A 21,907-nucleotide genomic window follows, 5' to 3' on the forward strand; every position below is an offset into this window, starting at 1 on the left:
GGTGGGACTCGTTCCGCCCGCCTGCTCCGTGTGGCGCGCGAACTGTTGCTATGGGCATCCCGCAGGCTGCGCAGTCTGCGGGCGCTCCACGTTCCTGGTACGGAAAATGTGGCGGCGGATATAATGTCTCGGGCGGTCCTCGTCGCGACGAGTGGGAACTCCGCCCCGACATAGTCAGACAGATCTGGGATCGGTTCGGGGAGGCCTCGGTAGATCTGTTTGCGTGCCGACGTTCTCACAAGTGCCCCTTGTGGTTCTCGCTCAGTCGAGCGGATCATCCCCCCTTGGGGGTGGATGCCTTCTCGACCTTTCCGTGGCCGCCCGGTCTTCTGTACGCCTTCCCTCCTGTACAGCTGTTGAGTCAGCTGTTGGAGCGGATACGGAGGGAGCGCAGGACGGTGATCCTGGTCGCGCCGGACCGGGGCACGTCAGTGTGGTTCCCGGTCTTAATCCAGCTTCTGGTCGCTCCTCCTTGGGTCATTCCGTGGTCAGCGACGGCCCTCTCGCAGCACAACGGAGTGCTTGTCCAGCCTCCGGTGTTGGGTCAACGCCTGGTGGTGTGGCTGGTGGGAGGGTGAGTCTGGAGAGGATGGATCCCGCAGTGGTTGATACCATCCGGTGTGCGCATGCTCCCTCCACTGTCGCGGTTTACGCGGGCAGGTGGCGTGCGTTCCAAGAATGGTGTAAGGGGGGGGGGGCTGGGACCCAGTCTCCTGCCCCCTGGATGCTGTTCTGGGTTATCTCCAGTCTCTCCTTGATAGTCTGTCGGCTTCGACAGTGAGGGTATATGCAGCAGCTATATCCTCCTATCATGAGGGATTTGAGGGGGATGTCTTGTTCAGCCACCTTCTTGTGAAGCGTTTCCTGCTTGGCGCTCGACGCGTTAAGCCGGTGCAACGCTCCTTGGCTCCGACTTGGGATCTTCAATTGGTCCTCGGTCGGTTGTCCTTGGCCCCGTTTGAGCCGCTCGAGCAGGCGCCATTGGGACGGCTGTCTTTCAAGACCGCGTTCCTACTGGCTGTCACTTCCGCTAAACGCGTGGGTGAGCTCTGTGCTCTCTCGGTACGTCCAGAGTGCCTGTCTTTTCGGACCGATTGCGGTGCCACTCTGCGACCTAATCCTGCTTTCGTGCCTAAGAATATCCGGAGTTCCTTCCGCTCCCGGGATATTGTGGTTCAGGCTTTTCGTCCTCCTCCTCACACTAGTGAGTTAGATGCGGGCCTTCACCTGTCATGTCCAGTCCGTGCTTTGGGGTTTTACCTCAGCCGTACTCAGGACTTCAGGGTTACCGACCAGCTTTTTGTCTGTTACGGTGGGGCTCGTGCTGGTAAGGCACTGTCGAAGCAGCGCCTGTCCCATTGGTTGTGCGAGGGTATTGCCCTCTGCTACACGTTGGCTGGGCAGGATCCCCCTGGGGGCGTCAGGGCGCACTCCACTCGTGGGGTGGCTGCCTCTGCCGCTCTCCTGGGTGGGGCCTCGGTGGAGGACATCTGTGCTGCAGCTTCATGGTCCTCACCGGGCCCCTTTGTAAGGTTTTACCTCATGGACATGACCGGGGGTTCTGTCTCCCAGGCGGTTCTGGGGTCTGTGGCCTTTCCTGCTTCCCGTCCTTTGGTCGGGTAGCAGGAGTGTATGGGTATGGGCCGCAGTGTGTTGAGTCACACGTGGTTCCGCCTGTACGGTGTGTTCAAGGGGTTCTGGCTCCCTCTTGTTCGCATTCAGGTGGAGTTGACTGCGCCCCCCCTTCGTTAGGAAGGATGGGGTGACAGGGCTCCCCGCACCCCTTGATGTGGGCTTACGGGTCCTCAGGGGGTACATCTGTCGGGTCTCGCGCCCGCTCTTCCCCATTATCTCGTAAGGCTCAGAGCGGGACGCGATGCTATACGAAATATAACGATAGGTTATGTAGATAACCTAGTTATATTAGTATTGGCTAAGCGTCCCGCTCTGCGCGCCCTGAGTTCCCTCTTGAGGGGTCTTTTCCTGGGACGGGTTTTTGGCGAGGAAGGGTGTTTCATGACCAGAGTCATGGTTATATGGGTGGTACCACCATAAGGGGCGGGGCCCCATACAGGTGGGGTGCATGTGTTTTTTGTTCGTGGGAGATACATTAGGTATCACAGGAGATATAGAGTATCTCGTAAGGCTCAGAGCGGGACGCTTAGCCAATACTAATATAACTAGGTTATCTACATAACCTATTGTTTCCATGGGCCAAGCTTCCTGCGTTGGCTGAGGCTCTCATCTTTTCACATTGTGTTGTGTCCCTTGCTGTTGTAATAGATCTGAGTCATACAAACACTGTTTGGGATAAGTGCTCCTAGTAATGTATCTCCCGCTGTCTGAAGACCTGACATGGATATAATGTCACGCGTGGCGTCAGACTTAACAACTGAATTGTAATTTATTGTTAACACAGAACACACTGTTCTGTTTACTGTTTACAGAGACCAAATGCAAATGGGATTCAATGTATGATGCACTATTTTTGGAAATGTGAGGAAGTCTGAAGTATATAGAAGGAATTGGAATGCTGGTTATTCAAGGTTTTGAAACTACCCTGACCATATTCATTATGTTTACTACATGATACAATAAGTACTAAGTGAGACACATGGTTGGATTATTTCCTATTTTCAGCATTAATTATGAAAAATGTATACTATTTAATTGGAAAGCTAACAAGGGCCCCGGGACATCAATTGTGGAAGCAGTGCTATATTATTTGAAAGAAGTATGTACACTGCAATTAATACATTTCCATAATTTGAATGTATTTGGGGAAGAGTTCTGACAGACAGATCATAAATTGAAAGGATTAAGAATGGAGTGAGATGTTGTAAATAGTCATAAGGAGCCTAGTATCAGTTTAATTCCCACTGAAATATGCAATATATCATAATGCCAGAATACAAAATATACAACAATATTTTAGAATAATATAATGCATTGTGAGTTACTGTATTTTATGTCTATTTTGGCTAGATGTGTTGGTGTGTGTGTGATTGTGTGTGTGTGTGTGTGCGTGTGTGTGTGTGTGTGTGTGTGTGTGTGTGTGTGTGTGTGTGTGTGTGTGTGTGTGTGTGTGTGTGTGTGTGTGTGTGTGTGTGTGTGTGTGTGTGTGTGTGTGTGTGTGTGTGTGTGTGTGTGTGTGTGTGTAGGTGTGTGTGTGTGTGTGTGTGTGTGTGTGTGTGTGTGTGTGTGTGTGTGTGTGTGTGTGTGTGTGTGTGTGTGTGTGTGTGTGTGTGTGTTTGTGTGTGTTTGTATGAATGAAGGAGGGGGATTGAGTCGGAGGATGTACTGGATGTTCATGATCAAAGTTATGTATGTCACTTCAATTAGTCAATTCAATTAGTTATACCAAAAACAAAAAGAGAGGGACAGAGACCAGTTTGAATTGATGCTCCTTGTGAAATGCCCGTCTGTGCTCTCTGCATCTTTCCATTATCGTTCCAATATTAAGATCATACTCAAGATCATGTTGCTAGTCTACAAAACATAGTTAGCTTTTCAAGTGTCCAGGGTGGACAATAAATGAGGGAAATTACTCCTCTTCTGCATTTTCAGGAGACGGGCTAATCCACAGAAAACCCCTCAGTAGAAATGCTCTCCTTAGAGCAGATAGCAATCAATATATTCACATTCTAATTATTTATTGCCCATATTCATTCTAACATGTAATTTAACTGTTAACTGACATACCCTCATCTGCTCCTTTGATTACACTGTTTACTTTCTCATATTCTTATATTCAGTCAATTATATTGTTTACACAGTTTATTATTATTATATTATTTTCCTCTTATTTTTTAATATTCAGATCAAATTGTATTGCCTATATTTATGTCTGCCTAGTATTTCCCTGCCCATACCTGCACCTCCCCTTCTCCTTCCCCCATGCGTATCTTATGTAAAATACTTCACATTCAAAACATACCATCTTATATCTGTGTTGTGAAGGATCAGATTAAACCGAATATATATATTTATTTATGGATATATATTTAATAGTATTTGTATATCGTTTGATATCCCTTGTATATTCCTTGTACATATACACTGAATATCCCTTTAGTCTACTAACAGCCCATAATAGTTTCATTCTCTCATTGGACAAGAACTTGGCGCCAGCAGCCAAGCCCCTTGGTTCAAGTTCAATCGTGCCGACGAACATGTCGTTACTAGCCCGGTTCCGCGTAGGAATACGTCTGGCGAAATACGAATGGTACTATTTGTTCACAGCGCATATATATATGGCGCAAGTCAAGTAGAACTTTTCTTTTAGTCCCTTAGCCCTTAGTTCTTTACCCTCCAACCTAGTGGCAAGACGTTAAGCCTCACCCACGATACACGTGTGGTGCAGTATGGTCAACTTGGCCTCAGAATGGCATTGAGACATCGTGTGGATTAATGGTTGAATTGTCATAGTTTGGCACTATACCGTCGAGTGGGACGTATTTCTATTAAGTTAATAATAGTCTATTATGTATGGTGCATCGTTCGGTTAGAGTTATACAGTGAGTAGTACCCCCATCGTTTCCTCGCGTTATCTAGAGTCTTAACCAGGCTGGGCAGACCACGTGTGGTGCTTTCATCCGAGGAGTTCTGGGCTAGGACGAGTGGACCTGCACATTGGATTACCTTACCCGGACGACGGCGAGCCCTACACGGCTTGGATTATCTACTTGCTTTGGGTGCTTTGATTTATGCCATGGATAACAGCCAACACTGGTGAGTGTTGGAACTACCCCCCGAGAGGAGTCCAGGTGAGACGGCGCTCTACCCCGAGTGAGGTCGCCTCACGTCTCTTCGTTGTGGACCGGCAGCTACCGTCTACAAGAGGGCCCAACTGTATTCATCTGTGGACCAAGGTTCTGTGGGCACCGTGTTCAGCACTCTGAATTCTCCCAAGAAATCGTTGGCCAGATGGGATATCGCCGGCGGCTCTCCTAACCCCCCCCCCCCTACTGACTTACAACCAGCAGGACCCCCCTTTAGTATATCCAGCTATAATCATTAAGTACCATCGCTATAGTTCCCTAAAGAACCAGGTTGTATACTTGCTTCCTGCGTAACCAGAGATTGGACATTCAATGTTGATTTGCCTACGAATACTCATTTGCCTTACAAGTGCATTCAAATCATAAATGTCATTACGTGAACGTTGTATATACCCTTTGCTATATATTAAATATTCGACGGATACATTTGTGTGGACTTGGTTTCATGGTGGGAAAGTGTTCATCATATCTATATCATGTACTGTGTGGCCAGTAGTTAAAGTACATAAAGCGGTAGTGGTTTAATGATACCATACTTATCAATACAGTCAGGGAATTGTACCCCTCAGTTACAATCTGTATGTTGTGTATGTCATTGATTGATTGATTGAAAAGTTTATTAACAGATTGCAGAATGGGTATAGCTCAATACAGATTGCAGAATGGGTACAGCTCAATACATACAATTGTTAAGGGAATGCAGACCAGAGAAAGACTTTCGTCATAAATGTCATGAATTGAAAATGGGGGACCCTGATGTAAACAAGATGAAACTCTTTCTCTGGTCTGCATCCCCTTAACAATTGTGTGTATTGAGCCGTACTGTATTGTACCCATTCTGCAATCTGTTAATTAAAATGTTCAATCAATCAGTATATATTTGTTATTGATTTTTGGTATAGTGCTTAACAAGCATAATTTAATGTTGCCCAGTTGTGGCCTGTTGAGGGGCAATACATATCAAAAGTTCCAAAACATCTATTCTGTTTGTATTTGTATGATCCACTATATAAACATAGTAATTATAATATCTACATACATGGCATTTGATTGGAGGCTACTCTCACTTTGTCCCACAGCAACATTAAAATAGTTTAGATTTGTGTATGTTGTTTATGTAAAAAAAAATCTTGAAAGTAACGCAATAGTTACTTTCTGAAGTAACTAGTTACTTTTATAATTTGTAACTGAGTAAGTAATGTAGTTACTTTTTGGAAGAAGTAACTAGTAACTGTAACTAGTTACTTTTTTTAAGTAACTTGCCCAACACTGATCCTGACACAGACAACTTGGTTCTGTCGAGTGTGTCTCTCAGTTCAATATGACTGCCTTATATATTATGTGCTCAACCCAAATCTAATACTGTTCTGTAATTGGCTACCACTACTGGCCAACTGGATGGGTGGGTTTCTGATGGCTGAAAGTTTGTGGGTCGTCTATCAATTGGTCATGGGGTGTGTTTGATCAGATTGCTCTAAAAACCTGTTTGTCCTGTGCTGGTTCAGACATTGGTCTCTGGGAGGACGCATGGAACAGAGTGCGTGTGTGTGTGTGTGTGTATAAGTGGGTGTCACATGAATCTAGTGTGTGTATATGTGTGTGTGTGTGTCTCTGGGATGGGGGTTTCTGTCACTCAAATGTTAATGACATTATACCTGGTGTGTGAGTCTTAATCTCTGTCACATGCATTACTGTGTGTGTCTCTCGTTAATCAGGCGAAACTGGTTCCTAGGGGGGGGGCAGGCATGCGTTGTTCATGGGACGGGGTAGCACGGTGTGCAAGCTCACTCGCTATTTGCATATCAATAGCGCCGGTCGTCATGTGTGTTAAATACGTTCTCAGACACATTCACACCTAACTTGTTGTGAAGACGTGTTACATTCCATTCGTAGAGGCAATTAGGCACTGTCTTTAGTCTGTGCCCAAGCGAGGGGACATTAAATGCGCATTCGCGGGAGCGCGCGCACGCGCCGGGAGCGCGCGTGCACGTGGTGCGTGTCACCCCAGATGATTTCAATAACGCACCACTGGGGGGGGGGTTATGTGAGACAGAGTGGGTGTGTGATCACTTCAGTTGGTTACAAAGGTCAAGCCAACTGTTGTCTGTTCTCAGCTTAGCCATTCTGAATAATGCTATAATAAAGTTGAATAACCCATTAATAAAAAATACACGATAATATCAATTCTATTGACCATATGAACATAAATTGTTACTTCACTTGTTCATAGCCTCCCCTTATCACTTTTAAAAGGTCTCACTCTATTAATGACAGAGTGGTACATACTGTAGTTTGACCCAGCCTACCACCTCTCAAACTAAACACCCTGCTATCGACACGAATAATATGGACTATGCAATCGCACATCACCATGTGCAGTGTAATCATGGTTCTCCTGCATCTCTTAAATCCTGGGGGATTGAATAAATGACACCTTCCCCTAGAGGTGGAGACATTATCAATAGATTGCTATGTAGAGAAAAATTGGATCACCAAACTCGACACAGTCGCACCATCAGGACTTAATGAGGAAGTCAATGTAAAATGATTGTTTTGATAAAATGGTATGGCATATGGCAGAATATTTGTATACAATTTATTGGATATGGTTGCTGATGTCATGACTATGTATTTATATGTTTGATGTTTCTTCTGTTACATTATTGGTTGAGAACCCTACTTATATGCAGCCTATCAACCCCCTCTTGTCGATGCTGTTATTGATTGTTCACGACCCTTGGTCTGTCATTTCTCCTTTCAGCCTTTTTCACGTATTCATGTATGTGGTGCCTTGCAATGTATTGATCCTAAGTGCTCTATTGGAGAGGACTATTTAGATATTTATTTTAATAAAACTGGCTGCCCCAGTAATTACTAAACAACAGTTAACATGCATTTTGTATCTCTCCATTGCACACAGTGTTTTCCTCTAGTTTGAAAATCTGCCAGGGTGATTCCCCTGCACAAAGGAGGTGATAGGGATAATTTGGACATCTATCGTCCTATCACAGCACAATTTAAGCCACCACATTGGTTACTAATGACATAATTCCGCCTTTAGATAATAGGAAACACTGTGCTGCTCTCTTTATAGATCTGTCAAAAGCCTTTGATACAGTTGATCATCACCTGCTTTTTACTATTTATATTAAATATATTTTTGAATGACATGTCATGCCCATTTGTATGCAAACAATACTATTGTGTACTGTATCGCTGCTAGTAAAATTAAATGTAGGCTATTCTCCAGAGCCAGAAATGTTGATTATGATGAGGTACATATATATCTACCGTAAGCGGTTCTAACATTGAGAGTCACTGGGTATACATTTTTCATTTTCAAGTTCCATGTGGATATTCTTGCTTCCAAGCTGTGACAGAAAATTGGCTTCCTGTACAGAAATAGATCCAACTTTTCCCTTGATAAGTGGAACGAGGATTGTTCAATCTGTTTTCTTATACATTTTGTACTATGGTGATGTGATTAATAGGCATGCTGTGGCCCTTATTGGTACACTCCCCCCTTACATCACAACACTGTTGAAATGGAATATTAGAACCTATTCTACACGTTCAAATGACTTGGTTCTTAGGGTTCCTCGAGTTTGCTCTGAACTAGGAAAAACAGCTTTTTCCTTTGATGCTTCCAACACCTGGAATGCCCTCCAAGTGACTCTGAAGCTGAAGGTTCTTCCTTCTTTTGCTGCATTTAAAGTATGATCTCTGACCATTGTGTGTCGACTTTTAACTGTCTTCTTAACAGATTTTTAGTTTATTCTTATTTATTGTGCATATATGTATGACTTTGCTGATAAACTGTATCTTGTTTTGTAAGCTCATTGTCACTGTAAATGACGGTATCCTCAGTGTCTTACGAGTTTAAATAAAGGTTTGAAATTAAATGAAATCGCTCCTCGTTCTTTGAGCCTACGCTGTGCTGTGTGAGTCGCTAATTATGGGAGGGCATGGAGGAGAATGATGGTAATGTCATGAATATGGATTTACATATTTTATTTTATACTTTTCCATTATTGGTTAATTGCTGTGTGAGTCCCTAATTATAGGAGGGTGTGTAAGTGAACGATTGTCTCCTCAGTAATGTTTGACTGTGAAGAAGTATCAAAACGTTTAGTCTAAGATAAAAGAAGGAGTCACGTTTAGTCGCGCACTGCATGCCCGCTAAGATAAGTTCGGTTGCATAAATTTGCAGTATGCCCACTAAAATATGTTTGGTTGCATAAATTCACAGTATGTCCACTAAAATATGTTTGGTTGCATAAATTCACAGTATGTCCACTAAAATGAGTTTGGTTGCATAAATTCACAGTATGCCCAGTAATATATTTTTGGTTGCATAAATTCACAGTATGCCCATGAAAATATTTAGCCTCAGACTAGACTGCACCACTGGTCATGTGTCAATCAACATGACAACCCAAATATGTCCCCCTTCTTCTCCCTGCTCTTTTCTCCAGCTTATCATGCTATCTCCCCTCATCATCTGTCTCACCCGTCTCCACCCTCTCCTGCCCATCCAGCAGCCTTCAGGCTGTCGGCCCGCTGTGGGCCTCACTCTCCTGTCCTGCATTAATAAACCCTTAGCCTGCAGTACAGGGGTGCTAAAAGGCTCCAGTGCCCTGGGGCGTTCCAGACCCAGAACCTTGCCTGAGGGAGGCATGGATATTAGTGTCTGCCTGTGTACACACATATGCGTACATGTGCGTGTGCAGATGTATGAGTGTGTGTGTGTGTGTGTGTGTGTGTGTGTGTGTGTGTGTACGTGCGTGTGCATGTGTATGAGTGAGTGTGTGTGTGTGTGTGTGTCTGGGTACATGCATGTGTATATGAGTAAGTGTGTGTGTATGTGTGTGTCTTGGTACATGCGTGTGCATGTGTATGAGTCAGTGTTGTAGTACTCGAATCCGAGTCCTGGACAGATTTTCAGGACTCGTGACTCGACTTGGACTCGAGCATTGACTGCATTCGGACTCGGAAGGTGCAGACGAGGACTCATACTTGTTAATTGGATTTTTGTAATAGGCCATAATCATTTGGCATAAGATGGCTAGTGCATTTGTTTGGCTATTGTGTCACAAAGTAAATCAACTCCCTTTGAAATGGTGACCGCTGTGTCATTTATGTTTAATGTCGATTTTTTTTTTTTTTTTTGTATGTCAACTCTTTGACTGCCAGAGTGGAGTGGACTCAACCTTGATGACTTGGACTCGGACTAGAAATGGGGACTTGACCTGGGCTCTTCTTTTGTGACTCGGGCTTGAACTCGGACTCAAACACTGGGGACTCGAGACTCGACTCGGTCTCCATATTTAGTGACTCGACTACAGCACTGGTATGAGTGAGTGTGTGCGTGTATCTGTGTACGTGCGTGTGCACGTGGATGAGTGAGTGTGTGTGTGTATGTGTCTGGGTACATTCATGTGTATGAGTGAGTGAGTGTGTATGACATGTTTGTGTACATGCGTGTGCATGTGTATGAGTGAGTGTGTGTGTGTGAGTTTGAAGGAATGGGGGTGGGTGTTCTGTGGTGAAGTCTACTCTCAGTACAGTCAGTCCTTCTGAATCCTCCATTGGAAGACATGTGTATAGCAGCAGTATCTTGCGTTCACACCTTCCACACATTCGCCAAGCAACTTCACACCTTCCTTCGCTCTCTCTCTCTTTCTCAAAACACACACACAAACACATGCACCTGGCTCCCTGTCAAGTTCCCTCTCAACTTCCATTTGTTTGCAAGGCAGAATTTCCCTCGGATTTCGCCGACTGAAAGCTCTGCGTCTGAGTCGTTTAGCTCCCCAGCACTAACACAAGAGGTTTTTGTCTCCCCTTTCTCGTCAACCCAGACCCCCTGGGGTTTGCGAAATGTCTTTTTAATGAAATCTACCTTGTCTCATCACCGCGAGTGAGTGTGTAATAGTTTACGTATCGCAGCAGGTGCCATTGAGAGAAAGCGACGTCTGGCACAGGGATTATTACGCGTAAAACCGCGGTGCATAGCGCGTTAATTCATTCAATCTTTATTTAATCTCGATAAGGGATCTCCTATGATGCTGAGAATACACACACGGCAACACAATAAATATACACTTTCTGTCTTGACCTGACTTAACTCCACTTCGATTGTAAAGGCACCCACACAATAATTAGGCTGGCATCTCCCGTTCCCCTGACGACCACATGCCACAGTAAGGGCTGTTACAGGGTTCTTCTGAGATCATTAGACATCACAGACTGAGACAAAGGGAGAACGGGAAGAAAGCAGTTTTCAAAACTAGAAGAATGAACTCAGTTGATTGCATATCTTTACCAAGGCTTAACAATTGCCATTACTTTCACATGCAATATTTAGATGGTAAATGAGTGAAGCAAGAGTTGCTGATATCGTCTAAACAGGCAATATATCCATAATGGTGGCACTAGAAGAAAGAGGATGGGGTCACCTAAATCAATAAATTTCTTCTTCTTGGGGTCATGAATGTGCAATGCAAATCGAATGGCAATCCGGCCATTACTTGGCCTGATGGGTTGCACTGTAGGAAAAGTCATTGGGTGAGTAAAATCAATTGGTTTGTTCCACTAGGGGGTTATGAACGTTCGCAGAAAATGTCTAATGTCTAAGCAAAACGATCGGCTTATTTGATAATTTAAATGTTTGGCCTGATGGTGGCACTATAGTAAATATCACAGGGTCACCAAAATCAATAGGTGTCTTTCTGTAGGGGTCATGAATGTTCACAGCAAATCCTGTGACTGTATGACAAAAGGTGCGCCTGCAAATCTAATGGCAATCCGTTGTTCTCTGTTTGGCTTGATGGTTGCACTATAGGTTAGTTTGTTCCACTAGGGGTCATGAATGTTCACAATTTGTGACTGTACAACTCACAGAAAATATGTGATCATTTGTAAACTTTGGCCTGATGGTGGTGATACAAGAAGGGTCATGGGATCACCAAATTCAATATTTTTTTTCTTCTATTTGGGTCATACAGCAAAGTCTTATGCAAATGTGATGGCAATCCGACCATTACTTGTTGATAAATGTCACACACACACACACACACACACACACACACACACACACACACACACACACACACACACACACACACATAACCTCCTTGGGCGAAACAACGCGGTTAATGAGGATTAAGACTGAAAAGCATAATCATTGAGCATTCAGACTATATTCATATAATCATGCATGTATAGGTGCAGACAGTGAGACCAGGTTCACTTGATTGCATTTTATATGTCAAATCAAGGCACAAAGGGAGAAATCAGTGGATGTTTCTTCCCTCCTCTTCCGATGGTTCACCTCATCTTGTTTTCTATTCTCTCATATCTTCTCTTTGCCCTCTTCCTCTCCTCACCTCTCCACTCCTTTCCTTTCTTCTCCTCTGCTATCTTCATGAGCCTGAATCACACACTTCTGCCATTTTGGTCGTCGTCGGATTTCCCGGAGCAGATGAATCTGGTTGGATTTGTATTGCTTTTGCATGTAACTATATACAGTATATGGTTTCACTGGAATTGTGACGGTAGGGAACGGTTTGTAACTCAGAAGAACACTTCATGAAACAAGTGAGTAGGAGAGGGATGAGTTCATCAAAAATGTAAAACAAATGCACACTGTGTAACTTGCAATGATCCATTCATTTGTGGAATTTTGGTGCTAGACCTTCATCAGGCAAATGGTTTGTTACAATGAGGAGTGGCTGTAAGCCTGCAACCAATCCCAGTCCCAATAGGCAGGCATAGATACCAAACATCAATTTACCACATGACAAGTCTCCAATATCATGAATCCAGTAAGCTGTACGTTGTTTGAGTGGTTTGTTATGGGGTAACCTGTTCCATACCACAGAAACATAATGAAGAGATGTCATGGTGAACATTATTGGAATGCAAGTTTTTTGTGTATTGTGCAATTTGTGCTCAATGATCCTTTGTTGATCCTAAGTTTTCCGGTGGTTTTCCCAACCTGTGCAAGTCCACAGGGACAGAGTATCATATACAGTGTAGATCACATTATGTGGATGCACAAGTGATAACGCTGTTGTTTGGTTTGTTCCATTGTGTTCTACACAATGTTGTGTCTGTGTGGTAGATGGGAAGAACATGTTTTTCATGGTGTTATTGCACTGTGTGCAACTCCATCAGTGGTAGTTGCCCTTGGGCACAGCGTGGGAAGAGTGTCTGTGTTATTCTTCCCTCTTTTATTTACAAAGATCATTATTTACATATTCAAAAATGGAAAGAAGTTCAGGGTCAGACTTTAATAAGGGGTGCCGGTGTTCTTTAGAAAATCATATCGCAGTGGACTGGACAGAGTGTTGAGTGATACACATACTGTAACAGATAATTTATTTAGTTTTTTAGCACTCTTTTTAAGTAAATCTGAGTGTGTCTTTTTGACGTCCAACTCATACGCTTGATCGATCCAAGGTGATGGGTACGCCCGCTGTGCAAATCTATTTTTCATACCCACTGCCTTCTCCATGAAGTCCTGGGTGGAAAAGATTTACTGAGAGGGAGAGTAGGGTGAAACCTTATAGCCAGCAACAAGGTGTTTGTCCTCGCGGTGTGTTGTAATGATTTCCATGTCAGGCGTTTTCACACCTAGCTCGTTTGGAGCTGTTGTTCCGGAACCTGGAGCGTTTACCCCCTATTTCGGTTCATTTGGGCATATGTGAACACAGCAATCGCATTCTGTTGCGGAACAAAACAAGCGGGCCGAGACCGCCTAGAGAGGGTGGTCTCAGCGCACTTCCAACCGAACCTGAAGCGACTCGTACGCTGTGAGAATGCAATCGACTTAACAAACCAACACAACTCACTTGCCGTACTGTGTACGCGTTGCATGATGACGCTTTCGCATTGAATTGTGGGCGGGATCAGTTTGTAGTCTTTAGGCAGCTAGATTGGTAAAGTTAGCTATAGACCACTGCACTTCCGCGTTACATTGAAATCGGGGAGGAGAGAGCGGGGGGAGCATAATAAATGAATGTGGATGAGAGCCGCGATGTAAGTGGTTGCAGGTACGGCTGTGGGGGTGCTGGAGACATGATCGAATAGACATTTATGCGCCTGAGTTTCCTGAACACGGCGCGACCCATTCCTAATCGATCAGAACTAAATCGGCCGATTTACATCACGGCTCTCATCCACATTCATTAATTTGCTCCCCCCGCTGTCTCCTCCCTGATTTCAATGTAATGCGGAGATTCAGGGTTAGGGGGGGCACACCCCAAAATCTGACAGTTTGCTCGCGCGTGCGTTTGTTTTGGTCCGCTGTTAACATTCAGGACTCCCTGGAAGAAGAGATCTTGTATCTCAATGGGACATTCCTGGATAAATAAAGGATAAATAAAATAAAATAAAAAAACACAGCCGTGTGAACACAAATGAACTAAGGGACAAGTGCAACATTGTATCATTATAGTCCCTGTGTCTCCCTGAATCGGAACAAAGCAAACGAACTACAGGTGTGAAAACGCCCTTGAAACTCCTTTTTTTTTTTACTATAATTTGATGTAAATTATAGGTTGCTGCCGAAAACTGTTCAACAGTGTAACAAAATCATCAGATTTAGATTATAAATACAATGGATCAGTACCATAATCTTTAATCTGTGTTCTTGACTGGATTGAAGACAAAATTCCTTTAAAAAAAACATGGGGTCTGTCTGTTAGTATAAAAAGCCTTGCAATGTCGAGAGTTAGCAGAAGGAAATTGTCACAGGAATCGATGAGACAGAGGCAGAAATATACTTTAATGACCAACACAAAAGTCATTCATAAAACTTTTTAATGGCGAATTGCGAATTGCAACCAGGCTGTCATCAATTACTCAGATATTCAAACACAATTATGCAATTATTGTGAAATGATTGAAAATAATAATTATTTAATGCCTTCTGTGGAATTTGTATTTCTTATTTGGTACATATCTGTTTTAATGATTAATTATATACATTTGAAAGAATGCAGGTCAACATGCAATATATCCCATTGATTGGTATACAATGGGACAGACATTTGTTTGATATAGCTATAAACCTGCATTCCTTCAAATATATCATTAATCAATTAAACTTATATTGAAATACACTATATAGCCTATACACCAACACTGAAATTACAGGGGATAAATAAATAAATAAATAAGAACTAATCGCATGGAAATAGACTGCATTCATATTCCATAACAAGTCTTGTGTGCACCAGTATGGCCTACGTGTCTAATGAATGAACAGTATAGGCTTAATATATTCTAGTTACTTGTTTCATTAGGATTTAGTTGATACTATATATATGCTCTGCCTGCCCTATGTACAGTATAAGTACAGTCTGTATACAGACTGTACCTATACTGTACGTAGGGCAGAGCATATAGTATCTACTGAATCCTAATGCAACAAGTCATTAATGGAATAATAAGCCTATACTGCGTTCATTCATTACGCCGTAGGCTACAGTACTGCGCGCACGCAGTGTGTGTGTGTGTGTGTGTGTGTGTGTGTGTGTGTGTGTGTGTGTGTGTGTGTGCGGGCGCATGCTGCGGCAGATGTACCATGAGCTGTACAATATATGATGACAATACATTAATCTAATCTCATTTCGATGGGTCGCAAGACTCGCAAGGCACTTCCGCATCCATTTTCACACAGCTGCGTCATTAGTTGTCTTATAAGGAGCTCTGGAGGCGTTGTTTTGTATGCAAATGACCTGAACGGGGACACGCGTTCGTGTTTGAGACCTGGTGCCATTCTCGAACGCAGATATCACAGGTGCGAACGTTTGAGACACTTAAGACATATTACCAGCGTGTTGAGGACTCAGAGTGAACTTCTCATTGAATCTGTCTCAGTCGGTTCCAAGATAAGTCTTCAAAGAGAACTCTTTGGAAAATATTGGGGAATGAGACCCCTTAACTTTAAGATGTTTTTGAGCTGCAGTCACTTCTTTTTTTTTTACATTACTTGGTTTATGTTAGGAGCAAGGTTTCTTCTACAAGGTAAAATACTTTGCGGGCGGCTGGGTGGCGCAGCAGTCTAAGTGCTCGTCACCAACGCGAGAGACACCGGTATCGAATCCGGCTGTCAGCGTTGCCTCCGGCTTGGGCCGGCCGTCATACTGACTCAATTGGCAGAGTCAGCGGGAGGGAAGTCGATGGGTGGTAATCTGGTCGTTGTAAACAGCGACTCCTACAGGTCGGTCAGGGCGCCTGCACAGCAAGGACAGGAGATGGCGAGGGTAGTGTGAGCCTCCCACACATTACACCTTGCCAATGAGAGTCCGCGCTGGCAGGTGAAAAGATGTGACAGACTGCCTCCTCATGTACCGGAGGGGACAGGTGATGCAATGCTTCTATCTTCCCTATGACCGACCTGTGGGGGGCATATGCGAGCAACGTTCAAGACAGGGGAGGGGAGAATTGGAAACAGTGAAATTGGGATGGGAGAAAAATAGAAAATAAGGAGTAAAAAGTGGATAAAAAAATAAAATAATAATAACTGTACTTACAATAGATTTCATTCAGTCTTTGCTGCCCTGTAACGGTTGCCTGGTGGTATTATATCCAGATTTAACTCTGCCATTGGAAAGAGGAGATTTGGCCCGATTCCTAGATGTATGACTTGGCCATAATAAGGTAATTTATAGGCATCATATCCTATATTATATATTAATAATTAAAATGGCATGTGTCCGGATTGGCAAAATTCAGTACTGTATCTTCAAAACCTGTAAATCATCTGCCCTTTATTAATTTACTTAGATGTTTTGTGCTGAATGAGCTCTGTGGCTTTTTCACGTCTGGTCAATGTTAGCATGGTGTTATTCACTGTCAAAGATGGAAACAAACTAAATAATAATAATAATTTATATTCTCCTTTGGCTCATTACAATTTACTCAAGCATAGCAACAGACACAATATTTCACTGGGAGGTGAGGTCCATAGATGTTCCGATACATGCAAATGGACCTTGTCGAAGAGGAGCAATCTTCCATTTACTTATGTACTTTTAGGCAAGTTTTCTGAAAATATGGTTATGGTAGTTCAGACTGAACTTTGTATCTCTGCCTTTTGTTTTGATGCTCCAGCTTCCTGGAATGATCTTCAACTCACTCGAAAACGATCCTATGGACAATTTAAAAACATTATCACAAACTCCTTGCCTCAGTGTGTAACTGTTTTAATTTGATCTCTCATTATTTTTCTTTTGTTCGTTCGTTCGTTTAATTTATCTGTTTTTGTTCTATTTAGGCACATTTATTTTTATCCCTCTTATATGTATTCTGAAGTTGAACTGTTCTGATTCTGAAGGTTTCAATCAATCAATATGGCCTGTAGCGGCATCTGCCTGTGTCCGCTTCCTGGTAGACGGGGAGTGATTCCGTACGCGCTCCATCCAAAGAATAGTCTCCACACCTTGAGTTCCGTTATCAGATACCGACGTGGCTATCCGATTTATTTAGAAAAGATAGGTTACATGGGAGAGGTGATCAAAGCGATTCTATTTCCTATAACCGTGGTTCTAATTGTTCAAAGTGTTTCCTAAGATAAGACTATTCTAAAGCGTTCCCAAAGCGTTCTAAAGCGTCCTGAAGCGTCCTGAAGCGGTCAGAAAATATTATGCTTTCCCCGTGCTACCAACCCACAGCTGGCTCCCATTACCTATTTAATGATCTCCGCCGCGCTGTGGCTGATCCACCCACGGGTGCAGGTGATTCACCCACAGTACAACAGAGTCCACCCAACTGGTTACACAGATAATCATAACATTCCCATAAATCATAACCTTCTATTGGTAATAATAATAATAATAATAATAATAATAATAATAATAATAATAATAATAATAATAATAATAATAATAATAATAATAATAATAATAATAATAATAATAATAATAATAATAATAATAATAATAATAATAATAATAATAATAATAATAATAATAATAATAATAATAATAATAATAATAATAATAATAATAATAATAATAATAATAATAATCATAATAATCATAATAATCATAATAATAATAATAATAATAATAATAATAATAATAATAATAATAATAATAATAATAATAATAATAATAATAATAATAATAATAATAATAATAATAATAATAATAATGATAATGATAATAATAATATTAATATTAATAATAATAATAATCCATAACAAAAACACTCATTCGGCCTTTACACCGGCCCCTAATTGTGCCTACACAATTACAAAACAAATAACATGGTCGGGTGAGTGTTCATTACGGCTGGCAATCCTCCTTTTGGCTCCAGTAGTAGGCACTTCGTACTGAACCTTTGTCATCTGGAAAGGCTTCCAGGATCCGTCCGAGCGGCCAGGGTTCCTGGGCGCTGTGTAGTCCATGATAATGGCTAAGGCACAGTCCTTACCGGCCCCATTATCTTCACCAAGCCTCACCTTTCTCTCTTTAACCGGTGCGGCTGATGCTCCTGCTCGTGTTTGCCATCCAGAGGCTGCCGTCTTGAGGGCTTGGGGCAGCTCTGTCATGGCTCATGTAGTCCACCATAATGGATATGAATGATAATGTTCATTCAAAGTCCATATTCTGGTTTTCTGGACATTCCATGTTACAAAACAACAAATCTTCATGTCGATGATTAATTCATAACTTAAAAAGAGTCCATAATAAACTTAAGGCGAGACACTGCAGGTGAATAGGCAAATATCCTTTTTTTGTTGATTTTGAGATTTTGTTATATTTTGCTTCCTAAACATGTCTTCTATGAAACTAGTGACAATAAAACGTCAATAACACACATTTAGTTGTTTATTTTACTTCATTTTGCCTTATTGCATCCATAAATGTGCACATATTTAATGGGGAAGTGCCTCATTTGCATATATAAACATACAATTCTGAAAACTTGCAATATATTTTTTCTTAGTTTATATGTACATAACAAACTGGGAAAGTTTCATAGTGATATCTATTCAAATATATTTTTCCTATTAGGGGGTACTACACTGTACTACACTGTTTGTAGCCTGTGTGTAGTTCTGTTCATTCAATAACATCATTATTATTATTATTCAGTTATCAGGCATGTGTTTAGGTTGTCTATTACTAATGGTTTGATTAGGTATTGTGTTTGTAAATATCTGTTTAAAAAGAAAAAGCATGGCATTTTACAATACAGAACTTTGAAGGCGTTTTCCCAAAAATTAGTTTTAACACTTTCAGCGCCACGCCTGGTTTTCCGTTTTACCGCTTGAATGCCACCATCGGCGCCAATGTTAACGTTAATATCGCCTAATCTATGTTTTAAATTATGGCTATGTGTCTAATCTGCCCATCGCATTATCAAAGACTATTTTCCAGTCAGTGCTGTGAAGACAGATTGTTTTTTTATCGCGTCGTTGCCGTTTCAGAGCAGTTAGAAAAGCCCCCGTTTTGATATAAAAAACAGCTCATTCTGGAGCATTCTATGAAAATCGTCTTTTAGTGGAATATTCCACAACGTTGATATTCGTCGGCCTTTTTATGAATCGTTTTCAAATAAAAGCTAGATGATCAAGATTTCCTCTCGGACTTTTACAGTGAAACCGAAAGAAGACATTTCACAAAACAGCTTATAACTTCATCAAACTTACTCTGATTATCCTACCACTGATAACATAGAGTCCTTACCTGACATCAGATGGTATCCAACTGGTATATTCCAATTCCTGATCACCATTCGAAAAAATCGATACGTGTATGGATCCAACGCGATACAGTAGAACTCCATGATCCGCGGGGATCTGAGGCTCCAGAATTAACTCTAGTAACCCCGGCTGGATCAGTGAACTGGAAAATGTGGAGTACCGGATTTTTTTCCCCATTCATTTTCATTGAGTCCATTCCAAAATCACTTATGTCATCTGGGAGATGACAGGGGGCGCTTTTTTCCACAGTGATCGTCGGCGCCCCTCGGCTATACTCGGGTAGGCTCGGGTGATGCAATAATTTTTCAGATCGCAAAAAAAATTTTAAAATCCGAGAAATCTCGTGAGTGGCTAGCAACCACCTATAAAAAAACACGAGAAATCTCGTGAGTGGCACTGAAAGAGTTAAGAGTTTTTCCTCATACTCTGAGCCAGAAATCTCCACTTCAGTAGCACTCACATACACCAAACCTTCCAGTTCTATTCATATCTATGTTCTGAAGGTATTTACAGAAGGGTTTGTTGATATCGCATTCATACCCTGATTTATATCACATTTTATTCAAAAGAACATGGCGAAATATGGAATTTTACCATAAAAATGGACTGAATGGAGAATTTTCTGATTCATGGAGTGATAAAAAGAGATATCCAAAATCCCCTCTGTAATAACGTTTGGCTCTAATATGTCAACAAAATGAAACTATAATTTTGAAAATGGCTTTATCCAATGTTCAGATTTCTGTCCTGGAATTATATGCAAATTTGTGCATATTTAAGTAGATAATGCCTCATTTGCATATTTAAACATACAATTTCAGAAAACTTGTAATACAAAAAAGTCTTGTCTTAATATAAGTAATCAACTGGGGAAGTTTCATTGTGGTATCTATTAGTTAATTATTTTACCCTATTCACCTGTAGTGTCTCCCCTTAAATGCCTTAATGATGCATATTCCTTGGTCTTAATGATGCATATTCCTTGGTCTTAATGATGCATTTTCCATTGTGTTAATGATGTATGTTCCATGGTCTTTAGTGATGCATTTTCCGTTGTATTAATTGGGTATTATTGTCGTGTGATCAATACACCAATGCATCATGTTCACATTCTTGTGTTTGTGTTTCCTTTTCTCAAAGTCAAGACCTTGTCAAGACCTTGGTCAGCCTCTCCCTTACCCTACCAAAGTGGGCTGAAAGGGGGGGGGGGCATGAGAGTCCACAATCCACCTCACTCCAGAGTTTGCCATGGTGGTGCCTTGGAATGATGATGTGAATCAAGCACCACTCATGTCGTCTTCTCTTTCCTTCTTTTATGATACACCCTGTACCAGACATGGCCATCTTTCCTGCTTAGCTCTTGAAGAGGTACATTCTCTGTGCTTTTAGATATGCCAGTCTTCTCTCTGCTCTTAGATCATCTAGTCTTTTCTCTGCTCCTAGATCTTCCAGAGTTGTCTCTGCTCTGAGATCTTCCAGACTTGTCTTTTCTTTTAGATCCTCCAGAGTTGTCTCTGCTCTGAGATCTTCCAGACTTGTCTTTTCTCTCCACCACTACTCCTCTCTTGTTCTTAGTCTTCTTGGGCTTGATGTCCTCTTCTTCATCCCGTTTACTTTTCTTGACCTTCTTGTCATTTTTGGTCTTGATTTTCTTAGGTTTGAAGTCTTATTATTATATAAATTATTGCATTTCTAACTCTGTCTCTCTTTTTGCTGCAGTACCCAGTGGGGCTGCAAGCTCAACCAATTGGTTTATTGACAGGAAGGCACAGGTGCTCCCTGTTATGCAATCAACCAAAACAGACCTTGGAATTGTATAAAATGAATGTGAGACCTCATTGTTTCATGCCACTGTCCTGATGAAGGCTGAATAGCCGAAACGTTGACGACAATAAAAGCAGAGAAAAAGTGAGTGCGGGAATTGTAAATATTTTCATCCGATTGAAGTCGATTCCTGTCACATCATCTCGCTCCCTCTTCAGAGACTTCTGGTGTTTAGGAGAGTGGTAGAGGTCTTCTTCATGCTCAGACTTCATATTCATACGTGGAGAACTGTTCTCTTCCTTCTTAATCTTGCCGTCAAAGGACTTCACTTTCTCCTCCTTTCTCTTGGCCTTGTACTTGTCCTTGTCCTTCCGTCTATCCGTGCCGTCATCTTTGCGCTCTGCATCCTTCCTGAGCTTATTTTGCAGGTGCATGGAAACCGGAGCCACCTGTGGCTTGGTGGCGGCTGTCTGCTGCTGTTTCAGCTGTTGTCTTTGTTTGCCGTCAAGGGACTTCACTTTCTCCTCTGGCTTCTTCTTTAGCTGAGCCTGGCTTACCGCAGACTTCGGGGTTGGTGCCATCTGGACCTGGTTATTCTGCTGGTTCTGCTGAGCCTGGAGGACCAGGCTCTGGGCTAGCT

This window comes from Notolepis coatsorum (genome assembly GCF_963971535.1).
Source record: "Notolepis coatsorum genome assembly, chromosome: 4".
In the NCBI taxonomy this organism is placed as follows: Eukaryota; Metazoa; Chordata; class Actinopteri; order Aulopiformes; family Paralepididae; genus Notolepis; species Notolepis coatsorum.